Source organism: Microtus pennsylvanicus, chromosome X (genome assembly GCF_037038515.1).
Source record: "Microtus pennsylvanicus isolate mMicPen1 chromosome X, mMicPen1.hap1, whole genome shotgun sequence".
In the NCBI taxonomy this organism is placed as follows: Eukaryota; Metazoa; Chordata; class Mammalia; order Rodentia; family Cricetidae; genus Microtus; species Microtus pennsylvanicus.
The window spans coordinates 45,034,447-45,048,614 of NC_134601.1; the positions used below are offsets into that span (position 1 = coordinate 45,034,447).

General features: G+C 40.6%; 1 protein-coding gene across 3 annotated transcripts in view; it reads left to right on the forward strand.

The window, feature by feature from the left end:
* The window catches only part of Smarca1 (SNF2 related chromatin remodeling ATPase 1), an 80,557-nt gene that overhangs the window by 45,716 nt on the left and 20,673 nt on the right, over positions 1-14,168 (forward strand). The gene's annotated exons all lie outside the window — the stretch shown is intronic.

A 14,168-nucleotide genomic window follows, 5' to 3' on the forward strand; every position in this document is an offset into this window, starting at 1 on the left:
TTTCCCTGCATGTATGTCTGTGCTCCATGTGAGTGCCTAGTGTCCTCAGAGGCCAGAAGAGGATGTTAGATCCCCTGGAAATTAAGTTACAGGTGATTGTGAGGCACCATGTTGGTGTTAGGGACTGAACCTGGGTCCACTGGAATAGTATCAAATTCTCCCAACTACTGAATCATCTCTTCTAGTCTCAATATTTTATGTGCTATTATAGAATTCTCTTATAACATGGTTTGTTATTCCAATTTTCTTATATTATTGCCAAATCATAGCTACTAAAATATAACAATACAGTAAGCATTAGTTAAAATAGACTATGTACTCTAGCTAATATTAAAGAATATAAGAACATATAACAATTTTTTTAAACTTTTTATTTTTATTTTTAGATTTTTTTTTTTATTGAGGAAAGGAAAAAAAAGTTTCCCCCTCCTCCCATTCCCCTCCCCCTCCTCCCACCCTTCTCCCCCTCCCCCCACTCCTTTCCCCCTCCCTCTCCAGTCCAAAGAGCAGTCAGGGTTCCCTGCCCTGTGGAAAGTCCAAGGTCTTGCCCCCTCCGTCCATGTCTAGGAAGGTGAACATCCAACCTGGCTAGGCTCCCACAAAGCCAGAACATGAAATAGGATCAAAACCCCGTGCCATTGTCCTTGGCTTCTCATCAGCCCTCATTGTTCGCCATGTTCAGAGAGTCCGGTTTTATCCCATGCTTTTTCAGCCATAGTCCAGCTGGCCTTGGTGAGCTCCCAATAGATCAGCCCCACTGTCTCAGTGGGTGGGTGCGCCCCTCATGGTCCCGACTTCCTTGCTCATCTTCTCCCTCCTTCCGCTCCTCATTGGGACCTTGGGAGCTCAGTCCAGTGATCCAGTGTGGGTCTCTGTCTCTATCTCCATCCATCACCAGAGGAAGGTTCTATGGTGATATGCAAGATATTCGTCAGTATTGCTATAGGATAGGGTTGTTTCAGGTTCCCTATTCTCATCTGCCCAAGGAACTAACTGGGGACATCGCCTTGGGCTCCTGGGAGCCACTCTAGGTTCAAGTCTCTTGCCAGCCCTAAGGTGGCTCCCTTAACTAAGAATTGTGCTTCCATGCTCCCCTATCCAGCCTTCCTTTATCCCAATCATCTTGTTTTCCCAAGTTCCCCATCCTCCCCTTCTCACTTTTCTCTCCCCATCTCCCCTTACACCCATCCCACCCCACCCCCAAGATCCCAATTTTCTCCGGCAATTTTGTCTACTTCCCATAGCCAAGAGGATAACTATATGTTTTTCCTTGGGTTCACCTTCTTATTTAGCTTCTTTAGGTTCACCAATTGTAGACTCCGTGACCCTTATTTATGGCTAGAAACCAATTATGAGTGAGTACATCCCATGTTCATCTTTTTGGGTCTGGGTTACCTCACTCAGGATAGTGTTTTCTATTTCCAGCCATTTGCATGCAAAATTCGAGAAGTCATTGTTTTTTACCGCAGAGTAGTACTCTACTGTGTATATATTCCACACTTTCTTCATCCATTCTTCCATTGAAGGACATCTAGGTTGTTTCCAGGATCTGGCTATTACAAATAATACTGCTATGAACATAGTTGAACAAATGCTTTTGTCATATGATTGGGCATCTCTTGGGTATATTCCCAAGAGTGGTATGGCTGGGTCCAGGGGTAGGTTGATCCCGAATTTCCTGAGAAACCGAAACACTGATTTCCAAAGTGGTTGCACAAGATTGCATTCCCACCAGCAATGGATAAGTGTACCCCTTCCTCCACAGCCTCTCTAGCAAAGGCTATCATTGGTGTTTTTGATTTTAGCCATTCTGACAGGTGTAAGATGATATCTCATAGTTGTTTTGATTTGCATTTCCCTGATTGCTAAAGAGGTTGAGCATGACCTTAAGTGTCTTTTAGCCATTTGAACTTCTTCTGTTGAGAATTCTCTGTTCAGTTCAGTGCCCCATTTTTAATTGGGTTAATTAGCATTTTAAAGTCTAGTTTCTTGAGTTCTCTATATATTTTGGAGATCAGACCTTTGTCTGTTGCGGGGTTGGTGAAGATCTTTTCCCAGTCAGTAGGTTGCCTTTTTGTCTTAGTGATAGTGTCCTTTGCTTTACAGAAGCTTCTCAGTTTTAGTAGGTCCCATTTATTCAATGTTGCCCTTAATGTCTGTGCTGCTGGGGTTATACCTAGGAAGCGATCTCCTGTGCCCATCTGTTGTAGGGTACTTCCCACTTTCTCTTCTCTCAGGTTCACTGTGTTCGGACTGATATTGAGGTCTTTAATCCATTTGGACTTGAGTTTTGTGCATGGTGATAGATATGGGTCTATTTTCATTCTTCTACAGGTTGACATCCAGTTGTGCCAGCACCATTTGTTAAAGATGCTTTCTTTCTTCCATTGTATACTTTTAGCTCCTTTATCGAAAATGAGGTGTTCATAGGTTTGTGTGTTAAAATCCGGGTCTTCTATATGATTCCATTGGTCGACTTCTGTTTTTATGCCAGGACCACACTGTTTTCATTACTGTAGCTCTGTAATAGAGTTTGAAGTCAGGGATGGTAATGCCTCCAGAAGATCCTTTATTGTATTGGATTGTTTTGGCTATCCTGGGTTTTTTGTTTTTCCATATAAAGTTGATTATTGTCCTCTCCAGATCTGTGAAGAATTTAGATGGGACCTTGATGGGGATTGCATTGAATCTATAAATTGCCTTTGGTAGAATTGCCATTTTTACTATGTTGATCCTCCCAATCCAAGAGCAGGGGAGGTCCTTCCATTTTCTGGTATCTTCTTCAATTTCTTTCTTCAATGCCTTAAAGTTCTTGTCAAATAGATCTTTTACTTCCTTGGTTAGAGTTACCCCAAGATATTTTATGCTGTTTGTGGCTATCGTGAAAGGTGAAGCTTCTCTGATTTCCCTCTCTGCTTCCATATCTTTTGTGTATAAGAGGGCGACTGATTTTTTGGAGTTGATCTTGTATCCTGCCACATTACTAAAGCTGTTTATCAGCTGTAAAAGTTCTTTGGTGGAGTTTTGGGGGTCGCTTATGTAGACTATCATATCATCTGCAAATAACGAAAGTTTAACTTCTTCCTTTCCAATTTGAATCCCCTTGATCCCATTATGTTGTCTTATTGCTATTGCTAGAACTTCAAGCACTATATTGAAGAGGTATGGAGAGAGTGGACAGCCTTGTCGTGTTCCTGAGTTCAGTGGGATGGCTTTGAGTTTCTCTCCGTTTAATTTGATGTTAGCTGTCGGCTTGCTGTATATTGCTTTTATTATATTTATAATACCCTTGTATCCCTAATCTCTCCAATTCTTTTATCATAAAGGGATGTTGGATTTTGTCAAATGCTTTTTCAGCATCTAATGAAATGATCATATGGTTTTTTTCTTTCAGTTTATTTATATGATGGATTACATTGATAGATTTTTGTATGTTGAACCAGCCCTGCATCTCTGGGATGAAGCCTACTTGATCATAATGGATAATTTTCCTAATGTGTTCTTGGATACGGTTTGCCAGTATTTTGTTGAGGATTTTTGCGTCGATATTCATGAGTGAGATTGGCCTGTAATTCTCTTTCTTGGTTGAGTCTTTGTGCGGTTTTGGTATCAGAGTGACTGTAGCTTCATAAAAGGAATTTGGCAATGACTCTTCTGTTTCTGTATTGTGAAATACATTAAGGAGTATAGGTATTAGGTCTTCTTGGAAGTTCTGGTAGAATTCCGCATTGAAACCATCCGGTCCTGGGCTTTTTTTGGTAGGGAGGTTTTTGATAACAGCTTCTAATTCTTCGCGACTAACAGGTCTATTTAGGTCGTTCACCTGGTCCTGGTTTAACTTTGGTATATGGTATTTATCTAAAAAAGTGTCCATTTCTTTTACATTTTCCAGTTTTGTGGCATACAGGCTTTTGTAGTAAGATCTAACGATTCTTTGAATTTCCTCTGTGTCTGTGGTTATGCCCCCCTTTTCATTTCTGATCCTATTAATTTGCATATTCTCTCTCTGCTGTTTTATTAGTTTGGATAGGGGTTTATCAATCTTGTTAATTTTCTCCAGGAACCAGCTTTTTGTTTCATTGATTCTTTGGATTGTTTTCTGTGTTTCTATTTTGTTGATTTCAGCCCTCAGTTTGATTATTTCCAGTCTTCTACTCCTCCTAGGTGAGTCTGCTTCTTTTTTTTCTAGAGCTTTTAGGTGGGCTGTTGAGTCTCCAATGTGTGCTTATTCTGTTTTCTTTAAGTGGGCACTTAGTGCTATGAACTTTCCTCTCAGGACTGCTTTCATAGTGTGCCATAAGTTTGAGTAGGTTGTTTATTTTCATTGAATTCGAGGAAGACTTTAATTTCTTTCTTAATTTCTTCCTTGATCCAGGTGTGGTTCAGTAGTTGACTGTTCAGTTTCTATGAGTTTGTAGGCTTTCTGGGGGTAGCATTGTTGTTGAATTCTAACTTTAATCCATGGTGATCTGATAAGACACAGGAGGTTACGAATATTTTTTTGTAACTGTGGAAGTTTGCTTTGTTACCCAGTATGTGGTCAATTTTCGAGAAGGTTCCATGAACTGCAGAGAAGAAGGTATATTCTTTCCTATTTGGGTGGAATGTTCTATAGATGTCTGTTAAGTCCATTTGATTCATTACCTCCATTAATTCTCTTATTTCTCTGTTAGGTTTCTGTCAGATTGACCTGTCCATTGGTGAGAGAGGAGTGTTGAAGTCTCCTACTATTAGTGTGTGCGGTTTGATGGCTGCCTTGAGTTTTAGCAATGTTTCTTTTACGTACGTGAGTGCTTTTATATTAGGGGCATTGATATTCAGGATTGAGACTTCTTCCTGATGAATTGTTCCTGTTATGAGTATAAAATGTCCCTCTCCATCTCTTCTGATTGATTTGAGTTTGAATTCAACTTTGTTAGAAATTAGTATGGCCACACCTGCTTGTTTCTTAGGTCCATTTGCTTGATGAACCTTTTCCCATCCCTTTACTCTGAGTAGGTGCCTGTCTTTGTGGTTAAGGTGTGTTTCTTGTAAACAGCAGAATGTTGGATCCTGTTTTCGTATCCAATCTCTTAGCCTGTGTGTTTCTATAGGTGAGTTGAGCCCATTGACATTAAGTGATATTAATGATCAGTGGTTGTTAATTCCGGTCACTTTTTTAGTAGTAGAGTTTGTGTGTTTCCTGTCTTTGAGTTGTGCTGGTGAAGGGTCTCTAGATGTCTGAGTTATTGTGGTTATTGTTGGACTCCTTGGTTTGTGATTTTCCTTCTATTACTTTCTGTAAGGCTGGATTTGTGGCTACGTATTGTTTAAATTTGTTTTTATCCTGGAAAATTTTGTTTTCTCCATTTATAGTGAACGAAAGCTTGGCTGGGTATAGTAGTCTGGGCTTGCATCCATGGTCTCTTAGTTTCTGCAGTACATCTATCCAGGACCTTCTGGCTTTCATGGTTTCCATAGAGAAATCAGGTGTAAGTCTGATAGGTTTACCTGTATAAGTGACTTGGCCTTTTTCCTTTGCAGCTCTTAATATTCTTTCTTTATTCTGTATGTTTTGTGTTTTGATTATTATATGGCGAAGAGATTTTTTTTTTTTTTTGGTCCAGTCTATTCGGTGTTCTGTATGCTTCTTGAACCTTCAAAAAAATATCCTTCTTGCTCACCTTAGGAGACCTGGATAGAGGTGGGCAGTCCTTGGGCTTCCCACAGGTCAGGGAACCCTGATTGCTCTTCGAGCAGATTAGGGAGGGTGACTTGATCGGGGGAGGGGGAGGGAAATGGGAGGCGGTTGCGGGGAGGAGGCAGCAATCCTTAATAAATAAATAAAAATAAAAAAAATAAAAAAAAAATAAAAAAAAAATATCCTTCTTTAGGTTGGGAAAGTTTTCTTCTATAATTTTATTAAATATATTTTCTGGACCGTTGAGCTGTACTTATTCTCCTTCTTCTATCCCAATTATTCTTAGGTTTGGTCTTTTTATTGTGTCCCAGATTTCCTGAATGTTTTGTGATGAGAATTTGTTGGCTTTGCTGTTTTCTTTGATCAGTGTGTTTATTTTCTCTATGGTATCTTCAGTGTCTGAAATTCTTTCTTTTATCTCTTGTAATCTGTTGGTAGTACTTGTCTCTGTATTTCCTGTTCGTTTACCCAGATTTTCCATCTCCATCCTTCCCTTGGTTTGTGTTTTCTTCATTATTTCCATTTCATTCTTCATGTCTTGAACCACTTCTCTTACCTGTTTGATTGCTTTTTCTTGTTTCTCTTCGTTTTCTTGGGTATCTTTGAGTGATTTTTTTCATTTCCTCTACCTTTTTGTTTGTGATCTCTAATTGTTTAGGGCAGTTTTTCACCTCCTGTTTAAGGTCTTCTATTATTTTCATATAATTTACTGTTGAGTCAATTTCTTCTAATTCTTCTAGAGTAGGGTGTACAATTCTTCTTATTTCGGGATCTCTGGATTCTGGTGATGTCATGTTGCCTTTCAGGTTGTTGGAGGAATTCTTGCCTTGGCACCTTCCCATCTCTTCCTTCAAATGGAGCTGGGAGAGGCCTGGTGTCTTGGTCCTGTCTTTGCTGTGATTGACTCTCTGGGTGTATCTCTTCAGTGTAGAAGCAGGAACCATTCCGTCCAGATGGACCTCCTCAGCACCAAAACATGGACGCCTTGTAGTCCAATGATGCGAGGACAAAAGGGGGAACTTGGGGGGTAGGGTGGGGACGAGTAGAACACAGGACACCCTGCCGCACAAGCTGAAGGTGCGCGTGCTCCCTTTGGGGGGGGGTCCTTGCCGCTCTGGGTGGGTAGCCTTAGTATAGGAGCAGAAAACTGTTCCTGTGCAAAGGACCTAGCAGAAAACGCAGGCTTGTGAGGGGGAGGGGGGGTCGGGTGTAAGAAAGACAGCCCTGCAGAAGGAGCTGGGGGAGGGGGGCCTGTGCTCTCTTCCGGGACAGTCCGCCCCTGGAAAGTACACACTCACCTGTCCAGATGGAACTCCTCAGTACCTAAACAGGGCCGCCTGATAGCCCGATGATCCGGGCCATATAACAATTTTTTAAACTAGTAGTAATGATTAAGCTGTTGATTCACTCAAAAGGGTCCCCAATGAAATCAATTGGTCTCCAATATTTCAAAACAGTAACATCTGTAATAATGTTATTTCAACAGATTTTGTGTTCAGATTGTCAAAGAACAGGTAGAAAAAAACAAGTATGTGGTTGGAAATAAATTTTGATATATGATATGATTTTTAAATAATTTTTTGTAGTAGAATTAAGAAACAGTATTTTTGTGCTTATTTCTCATAGGTTAATAAGTCTTGGTGGTTAATGGTCACTTAGATGTTAAAGATATCAAAACATATGATAATTAGTCATATGATTTTAAAATAAAATTATATTTGGAATTAAATCCTTTTTTGCATATGTGATACAAATTTTAGTAATTAAAATTTAGTGGTTGCAATACTGCATCTACATTATTAAGAAATTAAGAATATCAGGTTAATTCTCTACATGGAAACTGGCTTTTTAGTCAATGGAGATGACTTACTAAAGGTATAAGAATCACCAACATAAAGAAAATTAGAAAAGTATCAGCACAATTGTAATCTTATGAATTTTTTTGTTCTATGAATTGGAAGTTATATTTCAAAATTTATTTTGTTGCACCTTTATTAGAGTTGGAACTTTGATCAAGTATTTGATTAGTAGCTAGTATGTACCTAGAGAAACTATGTATTTATGATAATTCATTTATGTTACATGGGCTAGTTAAAATATCGTTAGAGAAATGTGGTTAGATTTGGACATAATAATCCAGACCAGAAAGAATCATTTTTAGGAAAGTGTAGCGGAATAAAGTAGCCATGTTTGACTGCTCAGGTTATGCATGAGACCACTTGCAAAGAAAGTGAACAGAGTGTAGAAAAAATGAAAAATGCAAGAGTTATTAAATAGTTAACTTATTGAGATAAAAAGACATAAAGCACTTTGTTGGGGTTTATAATTGTTCTTTGTCATAGAACATTATTTTCAGCTTCTTTTATTGCCTGTTAGATTTTGAGTACTAAACAGTAGTGTAGGATATTTTATAATTTATATAATGATTTAACATATATTCTATTTGATTCTAACAACCTCATTATATAGGTTTGATTGTCTGCTTGTAATTGGTAGGTAACTGGAGTTCAGCAAGGTTCAGTTACTTTGTGCAAGGTCATGTAGATAATGAGGTTGCCCTGCTGTCTCAAACCCACTTATTAGACTTTAAATACTGTGCTCTTAAATACTGTGCTCTATCCAGATAGTCTTGGCTGTTTCTGCATGTGATATAACCCTGTTTGTTTCTGCAGTCCTAAATAAGGACTGTGTTTATTAGTGGTGTGACATGTCATTTGGGAGGTGGGCCAAGCGGTAGTCAAGTAGCAGCAGTAAAAGATCATCTCGGGTGGTGGAACTGTTTATTTTCCTTCTTTGGAGATAGTGTGAGTTCCCTGTGAGAATTCCAGTGCCCACCACATTCGGGCCACAGGCTCAGTTAGAATGTAAACAGTGCCTTTCATTACAGGCAGTTTAGAGTCAGGTCTCAGAATGATTGTTTGGGTAGTGGCCAGCTGGAAGAACGTAGGGGAGGGAAGCAGCTGCAAGGTAAGAGAGGAAGAGGGAGGAGGTATAAGAGGAGGGCGAGAGAATGAGTTAGGAAGAGGAAAGATGCTATGGAGTTTGCATTCTTGCACTTTAGTGTTTAATTTCCCTCACCTCCCAGAAAGTGTTAGAGAAAGAAGAGTGAAAGGAGGACTGACTGTTTAATACCTGTTCACTGAGCACTGCTTTGTGTTAGATGCGGTGATAGTCACTCGGGAGAAAGCGATAAATAAACTTGGCTGCTGGACTCCTTCCATGACGGGACACAGACATGCTCCTGGAACAGGCCTGTTCTCGTTAACTGTCCCTTTGCTGTGGTGCCCCTGCTGAATGAAATTGACATCTGTCCGTGCAGCACATTGGCAAACTGATGGAGAAGGGCCTGACTCCTTCGACTCAGAATGGTCTTTAGAGGCTCACATGGTGTCACACAGTGCCTGTTGTGATGGGTAATAAAATCTTTGGAATCCATCAGTCTAAGAGACTTACTCCTAATCTTCCTGAAGATCATTTCTATTTAACTAAGGAAATAGTTGTTGTTGGTAGACATCTTGAGGGGAACTGAAAGGAAAAGGGCACTAAATTCCATCTCATTCTGATAGACACAATTCATCTCTTAACATGATACTATCAGTACCATCACTGTCCATTGGAAATATAATTAATCCACAGCCTCTATCCTAAGCTCGTCTATGTACTCAGGTGGTAAAATCATTGTAATTATAGTAGTAGCAATAAGAATGATAACAACAACAGCAACAACAACAACAACTAATGATAATGAGAGTAAAGAAAATGACAAGACTCTGAGAATTTAGATTATAATGTGAGAGACATACATTAAACAGACACCACAATGCAGTGGGATTATTTGTGCTCACAAAGGGTGCTGCCAGGAAGTATAATTGGTGTACAAAACAGTCTGGAAGATGAAGGCAGTGCTCTCTAAGGAGCTGCCACTTAAGCTGAGATCTACTAGATGTAGGATTGAGCCTGTATATACTGATTGAGACGCCATGTTTTCTGCGGGAAAGAGGAGGCACTTTTCCAGAGGTGGAGCATGAGATATGTATTGCTCACAAAGAGGCTGAAATTTAGCTTTGGAGTAAAGGACCCCCCCTAAGATGCCTTTAAAACAGGGATGTGAGAGGGTGACAAAATGATACTGATCTAAGCATTCCTTGTGTTTCATGATGTTCCAAGTTCTGTATAAATATTAGATGGGCATCCTCACTGGAGGAACTATGTCATTATTTTACAAATGAAGAACTTTCCTCAGAGTTGTAGGCCTTATAAGTGGTAAAGGATGAACAGATTTACATTTTGCAGAATTATTTAAATTTTACTTTGTGTGTGTTCCTGTGCATGCTATGCCCACAGGAAGAAGTCAGACATGGCTTTCTGGAGTTGGTTCTCTTCTTTTATCATGTGGCATCCAAGAACTAAACTTACATTGTCAGACTTCTGGGGCAAACATTTTTGCACACTAACAATCTCACTGACCCTTGATTTATATTTTCTGATATATTTAACTTTATTTTATGGTGTGAAGGTGTCACACTGCCTGGAACTGGATTTACAACCACTTATGAGCTGCCTTGTGGGTGCTGGAAATTGAACCCGGGTCCTCTGGGAGAGCAGTCAGTGCTCCTAACCACCCAGCCATCTCTCCAGGTCTTGATTTATATTTTCAAATTATTATTTTGGATGTTAAAGGAGGAACAATGCATTTATTAGGAAAATCTCCCAGAAAACTGTTGAAATATGAAAATAAAAAATGGTGCTGACAATATTGACCATAACTGTGGCAGGCATGGTGTTGGTGATGGCAGGAGAGCCCTTTTACTGCCGTTCTGTTCCTACCTTTGTGCTCTTTTCAGTACAAAGTGCCACCACACTTTCTAAAGATTTGCTGTGAGTCTTATTAGGAATTCCTAGCAGAGGATTTAGCAGGCAAATACCACATTCTGGATCTTGGCTCTTTCTGAACTTTGTTTCTTCCCTTATTTCCTAAGAACTATGGGCTTGAGCTAAGGTAGATTATCTCTCTAATTGGAAGGGTCTCATGTTTGAGTTCAGAGTACAGACAGATCAGCATGGCACGTTAATCATCTGCAGACCTAAAGGATAGGGCTGGAGAGATGGCTCAGAGGTTAAGAACACTGGTTGCTCTTCCAGAAGTCCTGAGTTTAACTCCCAGAAACCACATGGTGGCTCATAACCATCTATGATGAGATCTGATGCCCTCTTCTGGTGTGCAAGGCAAAATGCAGATAGAACACTGAATACACAATAAATACATTTTTAAAAAAGGCTTGACGGTGGTGGCACACGCCTTTAATCCCTACACTAAAGAGGCAGAGGCAAGTAGATCTCCATGAACTTGAGGCCAGCCTGGTCTACACAGTGAGTTCCAGGACAGTCAGTCAGAAACCCTGTCTCGCCCCCCCCCCCCAAAAAAAAACCCAAGATTTTTGGCTGGCAGTGGTGGCGCATGCCTTTAACCCCAGCACTTGGGTGGCAGAGGCAGGCGGATCTCTGTGAGTTTGAGGTCAGCCTGGTTTACAGAGTGAGTTCCAGTACAGGCACCAAAGCTACAGAGAAACCCTGTGTCGAAAACCCAACCAAATAAACAAAAACCATAGCTTTATATGGCACATCTTCTCAAGAAATACCTAGGATATTGTGTAGGTGGAAGTATGTGAATCCTCAAGAGCCCAAATAAAAGGATAGCAAAGATTTGTTAGGAAACACTCACGAATAACAACAAAGTAGAGAGCTGCCATGGTTTTCTGTTCTGCCCTGGGTTGAATGAAAGCAGCAATCCAATCTTCCACCACTACATGAGAGAGTGGGAGCCTGCCCTTGCTTGCTTTCTTTCTTTTTTCTTGTATTTAAACTGAGAATACTTGCTGTATATATTTTATTAAATTTATTTTTTTAGAAAGACTTTTCTCATTTTACGTATCTATCCCAGTACCCACTTTCTCCCTTCCTCCCACTCCCTCCACCTTCTCCCTACACTTTCCTCTTTCCACTCCTCAGAGAGGGTAAGGCTTCCCATGGGAAGTCAACAAAGTCTGACACATCACTTTGAGGCAGAACTAAGCCTCACCCGCTATATCTAGTTTGAGCAATGTATCCCTTCAAAAAGAATGGGCCCCAAAATGCCAGTTCAAGCACTAGGGATAAATTCTAGTCCCACTGCCAGTGGCCCCACAGACTGCCCAAGTCACACAATTGTCACCCATATTCAGAGGGCCTAGTTTGGTCTTATACAGATTCCTCAACTATCAGTCCAGAGTCAGTGAGCTCTCACTAACTCAGGTCAGCTGTTTCTGTGGGTGTCATCATTATGGTCATGATCACTTTGCTCATATTATCACTCCTCCTATCTTTAACTGGACTTTGGGAGTTCAGCCCAGTGCTCCACTGTGAATCTCTGCATCTGCTTCCATCAGTTGTTGGATGAAGGCTCTATGATGACAATTAAGGTAGTCACCAATCTGATTACAGGGAAGGCCGGTTCAGGTACCCTCTCCACTATTGCTTAGGGTCTTAGCTGGGGTCATTGTTGTGGATTCCTGAGAGTTTCCCTAGTTCCAGGTTTCTTGCTAGGCTCATAATGGCTCCCTCAATCAAGATACCTCATTTCTTGCTCTCCCTCTCTGTCTTTCCCTATCTCGACCACCCCAGTCTCTCATGTTCTCTTCCTCCCTCCCCTTCTCCACTCCCCCTCCCCTTCTGCCCTCCTCCATCTCCTCTTCTGCCCTCCTCCCCCTCCCTACTCTCAATTTCCTTAGGAGATCTTGTCTAATTCCCCTTTCCAGGGGGATCCATGTATGTCTTTGTTAGTGTTCTCCCTGTTACCTAGTCTCTCTGGGGCTGTAGACTGTAGGCTGGTTATCCTTTGCTTTATGTCTAATATCCACTTATGAGTGAGTATAACATGTTTACCTTTCTGGGTCTGGGTTACCTCAGGTTTTCTACACACGGGTTCTCAAAAAATGCAACTGCTTCCCTTTTTTTTTCTATTTTAATTAATAATCATTCAAGGGTGTCCAATATTTTGACATTGCCGCATGACTGCCATCTACAAAGTTCACTCTCAAGACCCATTGAGTTCTAAAACATAACAAAGAATCTGTGTTTTAAATAAGTTTATAGTTTCATATTGTACTTCATTCATAGTTCCCCTTGGCCACTGCAGGTTAGATTATGGGCTAAGAGGAAATGGGTATTGTCTATAGCTGAGCACACTGTAGCTAATGGATATGATTTATCTATTTTGAGTCTCCAAAGTCTTAGTCTACAGTAATTGAGGAGAGGGCTAGTAAGGGATTCACTAGTTTGTGTTTTTGTTTTGAGACAGGGTTGCACTGTGCTATGCTAGCTGGTCTGGAATTCTCTGTGTAAATCACCCTAGCCTCAAACTCACAGAGCTCTGTCTGCCTTTGCTCTTGAGTCCTGGGATTAAAGGTATGCACTATCATGCCTGGTATCAGCTCACTAGTTCGGAAACAGTTGGTGATGCATGTTTGTGAGAGCCTGCTTATTATTAGCTATTAGCCTTTTCATTTTCTAGTTGTCTTTCCTTCCATATTCAGTACACCAAGACGACAGCAGAAGTGTAGGTGGTAGGATTTTTAGTGAAAAGGTTTTGTTACACTTGGGGCTGGGAAAAGCATTTATTTGCTTTTCTGTAACCACTTTGTGGCCGGCAGAGTCAATTCTTCCTTCTGGAAGCTTTGACCTTGCTGTGAGACATCTTCAGAGATGTTATTACTCTTTCAAATGAAAAGAGCTGATATTTAATATACTTACTTGTTCACCAAAGTCTTCTCATTGGAAGAGGGTGACAGTTGAAATTTTAACTGCAGAATAAAAGGTCCAGGTTACCTGGAAGTTGTGGTTGATGTAGGAGCATGAGCGAAAGAGCTTTGTCATATTTGAAGCTGAAGAAAACTTTAGGACATTCCAACAGCTGTCTCCAAAAAAAGATTTCTTTAGGGACAAACGTAAACATTTGACAAATAGACCAAGTTCCATACACTTTGTGAGCTTTGGTAATATGTCATTTTGGGCTGCCTGTTAAACTATGGGGAGCTGATTTCAGGCGACTGCTCTCATGTTCTTGTGCTGCCACGTTTAATTTTGCAATCCATATTTCTAGGAAATCTCGCTGTACTCCTAAGCAATAGAAGTTTTTCACTGTCTCGTGGAATCTAGCTCCTTTTTAATTCATTTTATTCATTTCTTTATCTTGAAGAAGAGGGAGAAGGGGGAGAGAGAGAGAGAGAGAGAGAGAGAGAGAGAGAGAGAGAGAGAGAGAGAACACTATAGTGTGCCTATGGAGCTCAGAACAGCTTGCTGTAATCAGTTCTTTTCTTCCCCATCTGAGTTACAGGGATTGAATCCAGTTGGAAGGCAGGCCCTTTGGCAAGTGCCTTTATCTCCTGAGCCATTTTGAATGAGACTACCATCCCACCAGCCCCTCCATTTCAGTCTTAGTTTGTGCTTTTCT